This window comes from Bison bison, unplaced genomic scaffold (genome assembly GCF_000754665.1).
Source record: "Bison bison bison isolate TAMUID 2011002044 unplaced genomic scaffold, Bison_UMD1.0 scf7180017864035, whole genome shotgun sequence".
Taxonomy (NCBI): Eukaryota; Metazoa; Chordata; class Mammalia; order Artiodactyla; family Bovidae; genus Bison; species Bison bison.
The window spans coordinates 14055968-14069583 of record NW_011494607.1 but is presented as its reverse complement, the minus strand read 5'-3'; positions in this window follow the sequence as shown (position 1 = coordinate 14069583).

The following is a 13616-nucleotide window of genomic DNA, read 5'->3' as shown; positions in this document are numbered from 1 at the left end:
AGGTATTTTGTAAAATGTCCATCAGTTGGGATTTGTTTGATGTGTTCCTTATGATTAGACTGTAAACTAATCACATGTTTCATAATGGGTTTTGACAATACAGAGAAACATTCACTAAAATGCTAATTTCTTTATTATCAGGAATATGTCAAGTACATGGACTATCAGGTAATCCTCCTGAAGCATCATGAACTATTTTATATAAAATGGCTAAATATGAACCAGGAATTCTACTGTGCTTTCAAAAAATATATTCCTGAATTTTTTAAATATTCTGTTTTTCATGGTTAACTGCTTTTTCAGCAAAAAAAAAAAAAAAAAAAGGTACCCAAGGTAAAATCAATAATAATATGTTGGTAATTGGAATATTACAAATATTGTAGGACAGGCCAAGATTGGGGAAATAACAAACCTGGAGTCCAAAATGTAAAGTTATGGCATCCCTAGCATAATCCAGATAAAATACTGACATCAGTGATCTAAAACAAAACAGATAATCCTTTCAAAAGAGAAGTCTCTGTGCCACCTTCAGAAATTCAGTTAAGCAGATCATCAACTGGACATCTAGTTGAGCTGTCTGTGCCCAGAATGTGGAGACCAGTTCGCTACTTGTTTTTAGAACCCTGACTATGTAAAGGGAGCTATTCACTCTGAAAAATGACATAGAATGATTACCTGCTTCTGAAAGTGTTGACAAGATATAACTTGAGAAAATGTATGCTATCATATCATAGATAAAATAAAAACTTTTATTCTTAAGTATAAGACAAAATTAGCAAAAACTGACCTAATTAACCATATATATTCCAACGCTACTATCTTTATAGACAATATAGCTAATTATTTTAAAATTTCATAATTATAGAGAGTTTAAAAAATCATTTATATATTTTATTCCAAAGTTTTGCATTTGTTTCAAATTTCTTTTTATGCCATTCAAAAATATTTAATTCCCTCTGGTGTTCATTTAGTGATTTACATAGGAGACATGCTGTGCAATCAAAGCTAGTTGTATTACAATTTTCATTTCTCTCCAATTAATTTTAAAACCTGAGACAGCAGCAAATTCATCAATCATGATGCTGGAATGATTTTTTAGGCTTACATAGGCACATAAGAATAGCATTATGGAAGTTGAATCATTTTCCTTCAGTATAATTCTGATGCAAGTCATTGGTTTGCCATATTTTAAAATAGACTAGGACAAATGTTTCAAAAGATATAAATGTTTATTTTCTTTTTATAAACTATAAAATTCTTATTTCTTGTTGTACAGCCCTACCAGTTAAACTATTAAAGCCAAATTATTAAATATGTTTATCATAAATATAATTATGATTATATTCAGAGTGAGTCTGAATGTTATTGGTACTACCCTTATGAGGAAAATAGGAATATGATTTGGGGGAAGACTTCTGGCATACAGTGCCTTCTCTATGAAATGAGAATCATCAAGCCATCATCACTAGCTGATTAGACAGGAAGTGAACAACTAATCTAAATTGGATGTATCCATTTCTTTCAATCATAAAGTAAATATGCAAGCAATGACATCTCTGATATAAATTTTAACTGAAAGCTATGTAAAACTATGTTTGAGGTACAAAGAAAATCTATCAGTAGAGAGTTAGAAAAAAGTAAACCCAAATAGAGAATCTGAGGGCAAATAGTAACAAAAGCATGCTATAAGTAAAGTGATCTATTCTGATATCCCAGGTGAATTTGTGTTCCTCGAGTTTTAGATTCTTTTTCTGCATGGCTTGCATGAGATGACTTTCTCGACTTTCAACTCACTTCTCTTTTTACTTAAAACACATGAGTGGTTTCTTGCAAGAAAATGGACACCAAATAAGTATTAAACCTTTTAATTAAATAATAAGGTATTGACCAGTTAAAAGATATTTTCATATACTTTTGCTCAACTTTGTAAGGTGGTTTAGAATTATTGGTATTATTCTTGACTAGCATCCCAAAAAGTACAGAAATTGTCCATTCATCATGGAATTACATCAAGAGTAGAGCATCAGGGTACAGGTCTGTAGTCACCTATCTCTAAAATCTCTAGAATTGTCCCAGTCTCTATATGACACAGGTACAACATTTCCCATGAATTCTATAAGCCATATGCCCTTAAAATAATACCTCCATTTCTCTTATTTAAGCTATTTTGCATATTTGTTCTTTCAACCAGAGGTGACTTAAGGCAAAAGACTAAGAAGTGTTGATTATTCTTTCTGTCATAATTTATTATATGGTATCAAGAAAAATTTTTAATTTATTCTTAATCTCAGTTTTTATATTCATAACATGAAGATATAATATTGTATGAGGATTAAGTGAAGCACTGAAAACAAAGCACATAGCAGATCTGGTACTTAAAGGTGCTGTGATATCATAGCTAGTATAAAAATAATATAATATTATGACTGAGTATGAGGTCATTTATAAAGAGAGGTGCCAACTGAGAAACAAAAGAGAAAAGAACAATTCTATAAATGGAATTAATATAACTTCGTGAATGAGGATCATATACCTGTAAAAATTTAACTGATAAATGAAACTTTACTAGACAGAGAATATGAGGAAAGGATTTCAAACTGAAGGAACTATATGTGTAGATGACTGGAACTGTAACACAGGTGATATATTAGTTTAGCAGTTAAGAATTTGACACATTATGATGCAGTGATGTGACTAGAGAAGCTTGGGTCCTACATAGCAAGACTCCTTTCTGAGGCTGATTCTTCCATCTGTCAAGTTTCCAAGTAAGTTTTTATTATCAGAGAAGCTGGAGAAACCAGGCAATAGTAACAATTACAAAAAAGACCCATCACTGCCCTATACTTGTTATGTAGGTAGTTTCTATCTCAAAAAAAAAAAAAAAATCACTTCACTTTCCTTAAAAGTCATAAAATTTGGGATACATGGGATTTTCTAAGCTTCAGATTTTTAAGGTAAATAATAGCAGGAAGCATTAATAATTACTTTTACTCTCCACTTTGACAACAAAGTTATATTTATTCCCTCTATAGCCAAGTGAAGGGAATGAAGAATTTGCAGGTTGGTGGATGAAGAGACTGATCAATCTTGCTTAAGTCACAATATACTTATTCACTACTAATTATACATGATATGTAAATATGACTCAAGACCAGTGATATATGTAATATTACTTCCATTAAACATTTAACACACAGGATAATTACTTGAGAAGTAGTCAAGCATTGTGAAGATTTGAAAAGAACATTGTGCTTTTCTCTTATAAAAAGAAAAAAAAATGTTAAACTTGAAATTTTTTTCCTAAATAAAGCACCACTGCTTCCCTTTGCTTGTAGTAATAATATTGTCAGTCCATTATTTATAATTAGGAATGTATTTTCCATGTAAATAGTTTTACGTAGATTAATGTTTCTAAACCTTTCTAGGCTACTCCATAAAAAGTTATAGATCCCATGCCATCAGTAAAATATTGAACATTAAAAGAGAAGAACAACATATTTTTAAATAAAAACAAATAAAACAGAAAATCTAACTATAAACTAGGTTTTTACTTTTATCTTGGATGCTTATATTTAAGGAAAAGCAATTATAGCTAAAAGAGGAAGAGAAGCATGGTGAAGAGTTTTAAAGGAGACTTTTAGACACTTTCAATGGCTTTTGTAGTTAATGGTTCTGGTACTTTATTGTAGTTAACCTCATTTTGAGTTTTAAATCTACGTTTTTTTTTGGTAGCACTTTTCATATACTTTTCAACAGTAAGAGGTGAGGAGGACCACTAGTCTCCACAGTAATTTTATTGAAAAGGAAACTAAGAATTATTTTTTAATATAAATTTATTTATTTAATTGGAGGCTAATTACTTTACAATATTGTATTGGTTTTGCCATACATTGACATGAATCTGCCATGGGTGTACACGTGTTCCCCATCCTGAATCCCCCTCCCACCTTCCTCCCCATACCAACCCTCTGGGTCATCCCAGTGCACCAGCCCTGAGCATCCTGTATCATGCATTCAACCTGGACTGGCGATTCCTTTCACATATGATAATACACGTTTCAATGGCATTCTCCCAAATCATCCAATGGAGTATCACTCAGCCATTAAAAAGAACACATTTGAATCAGTTCTAATGTGGTGGATGAAACTGGGAGCCTATTATACAGAGTGAAGTAAGCCAGAAAGAAAAACACCAATACAGAATTAATTTTTAAAGTGAGTAACAAAATTACTTTTCTTCCACAGTTTTAAATGTTTATGCTTTTAAAAAAGTAAAGGAACTGATTTCCTCCAGTTTGTGTTTTTCCTTCTTTCCTTCCTTCTTTCCTTCTTCTTTCTCTCTTTTTCTTTCCTTTTGTTGTTTTGTTTTCTATTATAATTAAAAATAAATGTGGATTTTTTTAACTTACACAGAGGATACTGATATTAACCAGCTGTATAAATTTTGAAAAGTTTGCATTATATTTCTCAGAACCATATTCTTTATATTTTAAATGAGAAAATAGCATTTATCACTTAGACATATCATGAAGATTAAGTGAGATAATGTCTTAGTATTTCTATTGCCACAGAGATTCTTCACAATAAATTTAGGATTTATTAATAGGCCTTTCTTTTTTCTACTCTGATATATTTTTTGCTAACTCCTTGTGATACTTCTAGATGACAAACTGAAATTAACCATATTTCACTAAGGTTCTTAAAAATGCAGAATTGTGCTTGCCCTAGGAAAACCAGTTGATACCTTAAGAATTTGGCTTTAGCATTTTAAAAAGTGATTTTCAAACACTACTGGCTAGGGGATGCTAGAGTGAAAAACCTTCTCTTTTAAAACCTTCATATTTATTTGTAAATGCCCATATATTTACAATTTTTTAAATAAGCAATGTGGAATATGAACATTTTAACAACTGAAATGCTCTCTGTGGTTGTCCTCATTGGCAGACAATGTATCCAGTTATGTAAGAATTGTCATTGTTTTCACAGAGATGCTCACCCTGGAATTACAGGATGGCTGACAGAGGAGCCTGATGGGCAATAGTCCATGGGGTCGCAAAGAGTTGTGCATGACTAAGTGACTAACACTTTCATTTTTCAGACACATGATCCTGGGGACTGGATAGATAAGATAGACAGTAATTTATGAGTCATGAATACTCACAGTTCAGGGGAGGACACTACTTGACACAGGGCCACACAAGGTCTGCAATCTGGGACAGAATGAAAAACCAGGCACTGTGGAAGGCAAATGCACAAAAGGGTAAGTAAGGAGCCCAGTGATTTCCCAGAGGATGTGATAGGCTTGTTTGAATCACTTTGTGGCCTAGCCTGAAACTGAAATTTGCTACTTAATGATAAGCAGTAATTTCACCTGGTCCATTTGATAAGGAGGTTTGTTTGGCTAAGGGGACCGTATGTGCAGGAGCAGAGAGAAAACATTAAACTTTTGGTTAGGCCATTTGGGACTTTCTTGATTTCACCAATCAAGGCTGCACATAGCTCTGAAACAATGTCAGACATTACACTTAATGTGAGGAAAAGAAAGTCCAGGGGTTAAGATGATACATTTCCACCAATCTATGACTCCAAACAGGGTTGCATAACTCAAAAATATTAGTACAGTTATCTTTAATATAGATAAAAATGGAAAGGAGGCATTTGTTGATATCAAACTGAAATCTATAGCCCTAATGAGTATTTCCCAGATTTAAGTCACCTCAATTAATTTTGATTGCAATTACTTTTAGTTTTTAAAATATCAGAAATTATTCTTTGGACAAAATTATTTTAAACTCAAAATAAGTGGCAAAGTTATACTTTTTTAAGTCACTACTGCACATTATAAAAGTGCTTTACTAGTTTGAAAAGAATATACCAAAATTATCATTTTGTTCACTGTTCTTTCTATTGCTAGAGAATTAACAAGGACTTTTAGTATGTTCCTATCAATTAAATTAGCATGTTAAATAGATTATTTAAATAAAAAGGATCATTTTTTGTTGTTTTAAAAAGATGATTTAGATGTACCTCTAGTGATTTGGGGTCAGTTTCAACCTCTTTGTACTTTCTCTTTCCAAAAACATATGCTAATAAGTTCCCAGAAATATTATAAAGATAAACTGAAAAGCACTTTGCATAAATGAAATGGTATATAAATGCAAATTAATAGCACTAATGTGTGCTATAATTATATATAGAATCTTCCAAAGTGAAGCAACGTCTTAAGTTAGGATACATTCCCTGGGGGAAGATAAGGATGAAAGAGTTCTTAAAAGGACACATAAAATGGTTAAAGTAGAATGAAACTTATGCATACACAAAAGTAAAGTATGGAAGCTAAGATTATTTAGCCTGGAAATGTGAAGAGATGGAGTGACTATAATTGAGTTATTTAAGATTTTTAAGGGTATAGTAAAAATTGATAAGATCCTCTTTTATACACTATTTCATAATACAAGAAGGAGAGACCACTCAAAATAATGGAAGGTTAATTTAAAAGGAACAAAAAGAAATACTCAATCTTCACGCAGTATAAAGACAAACCATGTAATTTAATACCTTAGGAGATTATAGATTAAAATACAGGAGCTATATTTTTAAAACAGGGGGAAAAAAAGGACAGTTATAGCCAAAGCAATTTTCAGTATTAGATGGTGGAAAATCAAAATGTATGTCCAATGTAATTAAAGTATGACCATGAGTTTTAGTAATATGGCTACTTCATTTCTCAATTTATGCATAGATTTAGCAATGGGCCAAGAAGCTTGCTAAATTTTTATTACTCTTGAATCATTTGTAATTTTATTTAAAAGAAAAAAATCACTGACCGTGTAGATATGTCTATGCCTCATCATCACCACACTATTCATCCTATATTCTTCTTGTCTCCTACTAATGACCTGGATTCTTTTCACTAATTTACAATTTCGTCTCTGTACATGATTTATGCAGCCAATAAATTATTGATAGCACAGCTATCAAATAAAACATTTTATATTAAAATTTGAATTTTAAAACTTATTTGATACTGAAGAGCTATGGGAATGAATTTAGTAAGTAGAAATTTTGCCTTTATACTTTGCAATATTTTGTGCTATTTTAATTATAAAAAATAATAAAATAGCAATTTCAATATAAATATTTTGGAAAGGAGAATGTTTTTCAAGCATCCATGTACTTTTATAGAAAGCAAAGTTCTGAGAAATAAACTATTACTATTTAAATGAGCTGAATGTTAAAAATTATTCCTTAATGCAAATATTAAGGATGCATAGTAAGTTTGAATGAAATTTTAATTTAATGTAAATTTTTAATAGTTATAAGTGTGACATTATTAACAGTGGATGTCATTTTATCCATTAATATTTCAGGGTTACAAAGAGTCAGACATGACTTAGCAACTAAACAGCAGCAACATTGCTTCTAAATTGTTTTAAAAATGCAAGTTATAGTTTGAGAGGGGAAAAGACTACAATTTTATTAGAACAAATGTTTGCTTTGTTAACAAAATCAATAGTCACATTCACTCTTTGGTTTTTCCTACTAGAGAGACTGACATTTTTATTTGGTTTTTAGATTCTTTCCTGGACAATACCCCAATGTTAGAGAATTATAGGTTCCAGGAACAATCCGATAGACCTGTTTTAGTTGAAAGTTAATTTAAGTCAATTAATTTTAGTCAAGATTTAGTGACTAAGGATTTTGCTTAAATGGGACTTGAACAAATCGTCTATTGGGCAGATATTTAGTATTTCCAAACTCAGAAAATTCATATCATAGTGTCTGATAGCTCTGACTCTAAGTCATATCTGCCAATAGCTAAAGCCAAGATATGAGGGATATTAAGAAAAACTGTGAACATATGTGAGAAATGAGAGGAAGTTAAGACCAACTGATAGAAGTGGCACATGCGTGCTTGGTTGCTCAGTCTTGTCTGACTCTTTGAGACTCCATGGGCTGTAGCCTGCCAGATTCCTCTGTCCATGGAATTTTCCAGGAAGAATACTGGAGTATGTTACCATTTCCCCCTCCAGAGGACCTTCCCAACCCAGGGATCAAACCCGTGTCTCCTGCGTTGGCAGGCGTATTATTTACCACCGCACCACCCGGAAGCCTGATGGAAGTGGTGTGCATTGTGAGAGGCAGGATACAAGGTACTTGTTTTACTTTTTTGTTGTGTATGCGTGCAATTAGTGCATGTTTTAATCATTATCACATATTTAAGATAAATTATTTTCAAGTTAGAAAAAAAACAGTCGCATGGGAAAAATTTGTAAAAGTGTGGCTATATATTCCGTTTTCACAATTAAACAATTTCCTAGTGTAGTTTAAGGAAGCCCTAGCTGTGAATATGTGCTTCAGTTGATAGCTAAATTTTAATACAATGAGGTTATAAAAGAGATTTAAATTTCCCAAAGCATTCCCTTACATGTTGAAATTTAATTGCTCCCCCCATAAATTTGTTAATGTCATTGTATTATGATTTAATGTCAACTTATGGTTGCCTTTGCCTTGTAGTGATGTGAAAGCTATTCAAATTCATTAACAATACTATTAGGATTTATACTTATGAAAGAAATTATTTTAACTAATTTTCATTCTGGCCTTTTTTTTTCTTTTAAGAAAATTATGATCAAGTCTAGAGAAAATTAAAAATGATTTAATTGATGTTGCCTTAAAATCAGGACATCGTGAATGTATATCTCTTCAGTAAAATGAATCAGTTTTGTTTTTGAATAATCAGGATTTTTAATTGGATATTCATATTATATTTTTAAGATACCATATGAAGAATTTACTAGGTAAATTGTTTCAATCTAGCAAATTTTGAGACAGCATTTACAGATCAGAAAACTAAGACTTGGAGAGAATAATATTAATAACTGTTCACTTTTTCAAAAAAAGTCCCATTATTTTCATCTTACATGTTTTTTTGAATTAGGAAGTAAGGCTGATACAAATATGGAGCTTGTAGAAACAGATTATTGGTGGGGATACTAATGGCAACCTGGGACTACAGAGATAAGTTAAAATGACAAATCAATATTGACTGCTATATAAAATGAGAGAGTCGTTAGCAATTATAAATCTAATTAAGCAACCATTGATTGTCTATATATCCTGGGACTGAAGAGATTTCTGATATTACATGTTAAAAGTTTCTGAATTTTTAAAGTTTTCTTGGTAATTTAAGAGCTTTTAATGTGATATAAAGTAAAAGAAGTGAGAAATGGTGTCCAAAAAAAATTGCACTGGATGTTGTTAGACAGGAAAGTAAGTCTTTACTCAAGACTGTTGTGGTAATGGAGAGAGACTGAACCCTATCCCCTAAAACTCAAGGCAGGAAGGGTGAACTAGTGGGAAAGTTCTAGAGGACATTAGGGCAGAGGTTGGAGGGTATGATAAGGTCATCTATTTGCCACCTGAAGCTTATTAAAGTTAGGCGCCTTTCTGCTTAAGGGAGACGGGGAATTGGGAATCGTTCTTCCTTTTTTTACTATATTTCAAAGGGATGACTCCCCTAAGAAAGGTACCCTTGGGTTGTGAAACTGACTAGAGACTGGGAGAAAATGTACATCTCAAAGGGTGAAGAAAATTTTTACAATTGCAAGTTTTCTAAAGTAAATACTCTGAGAAAAGGGAGGTCTGAGGTAGATGGGGGGAAAAAGCTGTCTAAAATGTGGTCAACCTGAAGGCTCTCTTTATCATAATAAATTTCTTTATTAGTTTGTTATATTTCAGTAACTAAAAGAGAATATATAAATATAGGGTTATAAAAATAGCTTTGTAATTGTGGTTCCACAAAAGCACATGAAGTAGGATGGATTTAGAATGTTTAAACACATTCTCTAGATCTCTTAAGTCACAGGTTATCTTGAACAGTGGATTTTAGTAAATCCAAGATTCACATTCAGATAGACTATGAATTGTGTCTAACAGAGAGGAAAAATATAATCCACTGTTTTATAGTTAAAATATGTAAAATATTATTGATATTCTTATTTACATTCCTGCTATTAAGATTGTTGTTGGTATTGTTATTCATGGTAAATTTTTAAGTGAGTTCATTAGTTCACTCATGCTTTTATTATAGGTGTTACATTTCTCTATCAAAAGTTTTCTACTGACTATACAGTATAAGCTAAACATCTAATTGGGAAGAGACTACTGTATTTCTAGTCTATGTTGATTTCTCTATTTCTTAATCTCTTGTGTTAATGATGTGTCATTTTATTTATGAAACATTACAGCTTGCCAAAATGGTTCATTAACATATTGCTTTGTTTTCACAAATTAACCAAATTATCTTCCTTTTTTAACTATTGGGAATGACGAAGTGTTATCAAAAGACCATCTGCATTAGAATTACCAGCAGTCTTTGCTAAAAACTCATTTCTTTGAACACCTCTCCACACTTACTATATCAGAATCTCTTTCAGAATTTCAGATACAACTCAGAAATTTGTAGAACTCCCTGGATTGATATTTGAGGAAAGAAAGAAAGCTAGTTAGATAGACAGATAGAAAGAAAAAAAAAAACATATGAAATATAGATGTGAAAATGAGAAAGATAAAATATATGAGACGAGAAATTTGCACAGTAGTGATAGTACTACAATAGTAAATGTACATAATGAATATATATGTGTGTATTAATATATATACATATATTAAAGAAAGTATCATATTATAGTATTATAAATAATTATGTTATGCTTTTTAAAATTTGAATTAATTTCAGGATTCAGTTCAAGTATATCTTGCATATTCTATTATGACCCAAGTACTAGGCTATATTCCTGTAATGCAAAGAGTAATATAATAGAGAAATAAATTTGATTATTTTAGTCAAAAAATAAATATGATTCATAAAATAGTAAGGTAATAGTATTTAACTTCTATGGATTGTTTTAACAAAACATGTATGCCTAAGCTACATTTGGTATTCATGTAATTCAATAAGAAGAAAGGATGTTAGGCTTTGATTGAAGTTCCATAAATTCATTCCAATTAAGTTTTCTTGGCTAGTGTTTCCCAAATACCAGTGGTGATATGTGAGATAGTTTTACATCAAAAACAATGAAAAATTTTATATTTGTTTTATATACTTTCTGATGTTGAAGCTGAAACTCCAGTACTTTGGCCACTTGATGCAAAGGGCTGACTCATTTGAAAAGACCCTGATGCTGGAAAAGATTGAGGGCAGGAGGAGAAAGGGATGACAGAGGATGAGATGGTTGGATGGCATCACTGACTCAATGGTCATGGGTTTGTGTGGACTCTGGGAGTTGGTGATGGACAGGGAGGCCTGGCGTGCTGTGGTTCATGGAGTGGCAAAGAGTCAGACACAGCTGAGTGACTGAACTGAACTGAAATGTAAACATTAGAAACATATAACATGAAACATAAAAGAAAATGAAAGCTATGATCTTAGGAGTATTTTTTGCTTGCTGCTAAGTTGCATCAGTATTCTTGCCTTGAGAACCCCATGAACAGTATGAAAAGGCAAAATGATAGGACACTGAAAGAGGAACTCCCTAGGTCAGTAGATGCCCAATATGCTACTGGAGATCAGTGGAGAAATAACTCCAGAAAGAATGAAGGGATGGAGCCAAAGCAAAAACAATACCCAGCTGTGGATGTGACTGGTGATAGAAGCAAGGTCCGATGCTGTAAAGAGCAATATTGCATAGGAACCTGGAATGTTAGGTCCATAAATCAAGGCAAATGGGAAGTGGTCAAACAAGAGATGGCAAGAGTGAACGTCAACATTCTAGAAATCAGCAAACTCAAATGGACTGGAATGGGTGAATTTAACTCAGATGACCATTATATCTACTACTGTGGGCAGGAATCCCTCAGAAGAAATGGAGTAGCATCATGGTTAACAAAAGAGTCCGAAATGCAGTACTTGGATGCAATCTTAAAGACGATAGAATGATCTCTGTTCGTTTCCAAGGCAAAACATTCAATATCACAGTAACCCAAGCATATGCCCCAACCAGTAACGCTGAAGAAGCTGAAGTTGAATGGTTCTATGAAGACCTACAAGACCTTTTAGAACTAACACCCCAAAAAGATGTCCTTTTCATTGTAGGGGACTGGAATGCAAAAGTAGGAAGTCAAGAAACACCTGGAGTAACAGGCAGATTTGGCTTTGGAATATGGAATGAAGCAGGGCAAAGACTAATAGAGTTTTGCCAAGAAAATGCACTGGTCATAGCAAACACCCTCTTCCAACAACACAAGAGAAGACTCTACACATGGACATCACCACATGGTCAACATCGAAATCAGATTGATTATATTCTTTGCAGCCAAAGATGGAGAAGGTCTATACAGTTAACAAAAACAAGACCAGGAGCTGACCGTGGCTCAGATCATGAACTCCTTATTGCCACATTCAGACTGAAATTGAAGAAAGTAGGGAAAACCACTAGACCATTCAGGTATGACCTAAATCAAATCCCTTATGATTATACAGTGAAAGTGAGAAATAGATTTAAGGGACTAGATCTGTTAGATAGAGTGCCTGATGTGCTATGGACAGAGGTTCGTGACATTGTACAGGAGACAGGGATCAAGACCATGCCCATGGAAAAGAAATGCAAAAAAGCAAAATGCCTTTCTGAGAAGGCCTTACAAATAGCTGTGAAAAGAAGAGAAACCAAAAGCAAAGGAGAAAAGGAAAGATATAAGCATCTGAATGCAGAGTTCCAAAGAATAGCAAGAAGAGATAAGAAAGCCTTCCTCTGCGATAAATGCAAAGAAATAGAGGAAAACAACAGAATGGGAAAGACTAGAGATCTCTTCAAGAAAATTAGAGATACCAAGGGAACATTTCATGCACAGATGGGCTCAATAAAGGACAGAAATGGTATGGACCTAACAGAAGCAGAAGATATTAAGAAGAGGTGGCAAGAATACACAGAAGAACTGTAAGAAAAAGATCTTCATGACAAAGATAATCACAATGGTATGATCCCTCACCTAGAGCCAGACATCCTGGAATGTGACGTCAAGTGGGCCTTAGGAAGCATCACTATGAAAAAAAAAAAAAGAAAGAAAGCATCACTACGAACAAAGCTAGTGGAGGTGATGGAATTTCAGTTTGACTCTTTCAAATCCTGAAAGATGATGTGAAAGTGCTGCACTCAAAATGCCAGCAAATTTGGAAAACTCAGCAGTGCCCACAGGACTGGAAAAGGTCAGTTTTCATTCCAATCACAAAGAAAGGCAATGCCAAATATGCTCAAACTACCACACAATTGCACTCATCTCACATGCTAGTAAAGTAATGCTCAAAATTCTCCAAGCCAGGCTTCAGCAATACATGAACTGCAAAGTTCCAGATGTTCAAGTTGGTTTTAGAAAAGGCAGAGGAATGAGAGATCAAATTGCCAACATCCGCTGGATCATTGAAAAAGCAAGAGAGTTGCAGAAAAACATCTATTTCTGCTTTGGTGACTATTCCAAAGCCTCTGACTGCGTGGATCATAATAAACTGTGGAAAATTCTGAGAGAGATGGAAATACCAGACCACCTGACCTGCCTCTTGAGAAATTTGTATGCAGGTCAGGAAGCAAGAGTTAGAACTGGACATGGAACAACAGGAA